The sequence below is a fragment of the Pelmatolapia mariae genome, linkage group LG18 (genome assembly GCF_036321145.2).
Source record: "Pelmatolapia mariae isolate MD_Pm_ZW linkage group LG18, Pm_UMD_F_2, whole genome shotgun sequence".
Taxonomy (NCBI): Eukaryota; Metazoa; Chordata; class Actinopteri; order Cichliformes; family Cichlidae; genus Pelmatolapia; species Pelmatolapia mariae.
In genome coordinates this window covers 21,385,001-21,390,000 of record NC_086243.1, presented here as the reverse complement: position 1 = coordinate 21,390,000, position 5,000 = coordinate 21,385,001, and positions in this window count along the sequence as shown.

Sequence of the window (5,000 nt, the reverse complement as noted above, 5' to 3'; positions counted from 1 at the left end):
TTAAATTAGTCAATTCAAATTAATAACTCTAAAACACTGAACAAAATCAAGTATTTGACCCTGTGGTTTATTTTTGGACATCTCTTTTCTTCTAAAAGTCCAGGCGTGTTGGGCCCCTGGTAGAGCTCAGGTTTGACGAGACAGGTTTGGAAAAACCTGTCGCTGGCGACTTTTTGGGGGCTGAGGGTTAAAATAAATATGAATTGGCCAAAATTTGTATAAACTATCATAGCAGAACAAAAGTAAAAAAAAACTTTATCTGTTATCAGAATCAAATATTTGATTAGAATAAAAAATTTAACTTTCTGGAAGATTTCTCGTTACATCTGTCACAAAAGTAACAACATCTCAGAAAAGAAACATGATAGCAACAGAAAAATATGATAGCAGTGTGATGTGATGGTCCCTGGCCAGATTTATACACATATTATAAGCCCTGTGACACAAAAACCACTGAACTCTGACACGCACAGACTGTTTTCCTTCTTGGTAATGAAGAAAAATGCTGGTCTGGTATGTAAAAGGGAATTTATTCTTCCAGGACCTGAAGCTCTGTAATGCAGCCCTCCAACAGCCAAACCTATCTGTTGTCTGATTGTCTTGATGCATGCTCAATCATCCAGGTAAGTAAATCTGCAAAAGTTGATTCTGTTCATCTGGACGTAGCACTTTCAGCATTTTCTCCCACTGAAAACGCTACGTCCAGATGAACAGAATCAACTTCTGGAGATGTTCTCTGATTGGATAGTTTAATTGGTGATTGACATGAAATTGACCAATCAGCTGAAAGGAAGAAAAATAGGGTCAAAATTTGGATGTGTAAGTATGAATCCACACACAGCCAGGAAAGCCGAGCGCAGAGTTGTTTGTAGCACCAATTCAGCCAGAGTGGAGCCAGATGGATTTTCCATCCATCCACACTGTAAAGTCTATAGACCAGCAAGTGATAAATTAACAGTGTTGTTGGTATTTTCTAAAACAGTTGTATGCAATAGGAATTGCTGTTTATAGTCCTCCTGTATATCTGCATGTTGCCTCCCAATTAAAACCTGTGATAATGGAGATTCAAATTCATGTCATACTTACACCAACAGTTATCAAGTATCCGGAACGACCTTTACTGATGTGCTTAAAGGAAAATTGTTATTTCCATGTATTTTCCTGTTCTGCCTTCAATTTTGAGGACTTCCCCCCACATTTCTAGTTGTGACAGTGCACTACAACAAAAAAATCTGCTGTGATTTACATTTGTTGAATGAGCAATTTTGTAAAATAGTCTATTTTTGTATGCACAGTTTACAAATCTGTCCTGTACAGCATGGACTAATTGCATGCTAAAAAGTTGTTGCTTAAAAATAAAACAATACATTTTTAATTAATAACATCAGCAGAAAGCCTTGTTATTAATTAGATGTACAATTTCTATAGAATACGAAACAACTCAGTTCGTTTTTGATCATATCAATACCAGCATATTACACAACTAGTGATGGATTTCCGGCTCTTTTTAGAGAACCGGCTCTTTCGGCTCGGCTCACTAAAAAGAGCCGGCTCTTTGGGCTCCCAACCGGCTCTTCAGGTTGTTTTGTTGCTTTAATTAATTTATTATAACCAACAATATAAAATTATGCACAAAAGGAATTACTAATGTAAAAAAAGAAACGTGGTTGTATTTATACATGTTTATATATAAATATATACGGTGGCTCCTTGAGACAAAACACGTACAAACCCTAAAACACATTTCTAGCGTTAACTGAACTTCCAAAACAGAGCTACCTAGATCACTTAAATTACACAATTGAAAGCATTGTTTGTGTATTTATACACAAGCACTCAAATATATTCAAATAATTCCAAAAACTGTTCATTTACCTGTTACTACCACACACCAAATCCGGTCGTTGGTACTTCCTGGCTTGTGTAGCCACTAGGTAACAAAAGCTCAACACTGTGCCTAGCATCCTGGAGCACTTCTGTTGTGTTTTGTAAGTGCTTCGGAGTTTGTACGTGCTATGGAGTTTTTACGTGTTTTGGAATTTTTTTACATGTTTTGGGGTTTGTACGTGCTTTGTCTCTAGCGGGCACCGTAAATATACTTTTATTTATTCTCTCCACATAAAATGTAATAAATAAATCATATAATACAAAAAACAACTATTTACATTTCAACTTTTAACTATTTAAATTTTCAGCTTTTTCCTTTTAAACAAATTTAAAGTGAAACAACTGCAAACCACAACACAAATATAAATTAAAATATGAAAACAAAAAGAAGATGCACATTCTCTGTCATATGGGCCTGCATGAATAAACTTTCTGAATCCTTTATCATCCGCAATTGAAAATAGTTGTGGATGATTACTATACCTTTCTAACGTGACATTGTTGTCCCTGGCTCTCTTTCTCTCTCTCTCCCTCCCGCTCTGTTCCTGTGCTACTGCTAGTGTAACTACCGCCCCTCCCCCCTCTTCCCAGCGCAAAGCACAAGGCTCGGGTGCGGAGTGAAGCGGAAAAAAGTGCGAGAGAGAGGGTGAGAGAAAGAAAAAAAAAAAAACACGCTCGCGTTGTTCACTTCAAAGAGTCGGCTCTAAGAGCCGTTTCGTTTCGACCAACACATCACCAACAACTATGATGAAAAACGCTCATCTGCTTCCATCACAATCAGCTGATTAACATTGAGCTGCTGCAGTCAACACCATCAAACTAACTTAGTGTTTAATGTTATGTTATTTAATGTTTTTATTTTTAAATCTTTACCAGAGCTTAAAGACTGTAGATGTTCACACCTGGTGTTAGAAAACCGAGCTCACAGCAGTATTTTTTTTTTTATAACAGGAAATTTAAATTTTTATTGGTTACCGTGTTTATTACCACTTTTATCAGTAATGTACTTCCTATAAAATATAGATTTGATAAGTTACCGGTTTATTGAAATCAGCTAGTGAACACATCGATCACTTTATTGAACTACATGCCTTGCACTCTTGTGAGCTCTGGTTACTAGCAGCAGGTGTGAATATTTGTAGTCCAAAACGCAGATAAAGATTAGAATAACAAGGCAATGCAAAATCAGTTTAATGCAGTTTGCAGTAGCAGCTCAGATGGAAATCAGCCAATTGTGAGGAGAGCAGAGGACCAAAACTGTCAGAGTTGTGGGACAAGTGAAGAGAACACTGTTGGCATTATTGTTAGCATAAAAGATGGAAATTTAAATAAATGTTAAATTAAATTTTAAAATTGATCATTGCCTCCTGTGCATATATATATATATATATATATATATATATATATATATATATATATATATATATATATATATTTATATATACCAGTAAAAAAAAATGAAGTAATGCACCGCTTTCAAGGATGCACCAAAGACCATCACTTTTCAAAAATAATAATAATAAGTAATACAAATAATATGAAAGTTACTTACATGTTAAAGATGGTGCTTGTGATCTTGAAGAATCTAAACGTGATAAGGAAATGAAAGAAAGTGCATGAGAAAAAAAAATACAAACATTTTCGTTTTTTCCCAGGATAATTCAATATAAAACATTCTCTTACTAATACACAAAATGAACAGTGTAATTAAAAGTTTGAAAGGCACTGCATGTGGTTATATGGTAAACTGACTAATTCAAGCAGCAAACACTAGCAGTGCAAAAATGTATCTAACTAGCTGACAGACTTTAAAGTCACAGGAAGATATATCAAAATGGTGACTTATGCCAGAACAAATGTCTTGACAGACATAATTCCTAAATTCCTTTAAGTAAAAAATTGATGACATAGTAATAAGTGGTCCCTAGTGGTTTTCAAATTATTACATGGCTTGTTAATTTTTTATTAAATTATTAAGAAGCCAGATGACTTCAAAACATTTACAAATTACTATAAAGCACTATCCAAACTTCAAAACAAGTACTCGCAAACTATAAAAATTTGATTATACTTAAAAATATCCAAAAACTAATTTTGTGGATTTTTTACCTGCTCAAGAATACATTAAACATGCACTATTTAATTGAAAAGAACAAAATTTTTGTACTTTTAGAAAGAATTATTAAATATTTGGGGATACTAGCCATAAAGAGGGTCTCGTACATTTACGGGCATCTAATTTCCTGGATTTAATGGTTTAAAAGTTTAATAGGTCTTTGAACTTGATAATAAAATTGAGTCCATTATTAACAAAAAGAATTAAAAAAGAGCAAAAAAAAAATGCTTAATATATAATAATTGTTTTAAACTTAAGCTTTGTAAGTGTAGCAGATTTCATTATGTCTGTAATTTTTTATTTAGCCCCACAGTAGTAAAAGCCATAAATGGGAGTTAGATTTATTACTAGTATTTTTACACAGCATTCAGCCATAGTAACATGTTCTGCATTTTCCTACTTCACCATCTGATCTGAACAGCTGCACTCTCTTAATTAATTAATAACCTAACATTTCTCAGTAACCAATAACTAGATGGAACAGCACAGTATCTAAGAGATCAGACAGTGTTTGAGCTAAAGAAGCTGTGTGTTTCTTTTGGGGGCTTTTTGCACACTGATCCACCACCGTTTTCCTATAGTACAATGCATATCTGGTAACATTACCGTAAACGTGACCAGTAGGTAGGTTCACGTTCAGATCAGAAAACTGTTTCAGCTGCAGGCATCTACTCCTGTAATTTAAACAATCACCTCATACACCTCATGTTTTACACCCCTATAAGGTGAGCTTGCTACACTGCACATGAATATTACGTGACATGGTATGACTAGCTCATGTTCAAACATTTAAGATACTATTCAGCCATTTTGTTTACCGGGTAGTGCATATTGGCCAAGTTAGCTGAGCGGGAATCCACTAAAGCCAAAAAAATAATATATATATTTTTTAATTAATTACAAAGACCTTATAGGAAAGCCTAAGAAACAGTTGCAGAAGCACAGAAAAAAAAACTGCCGTGTATGTTATAATATGTAAATTCAAAAACTGTATAGA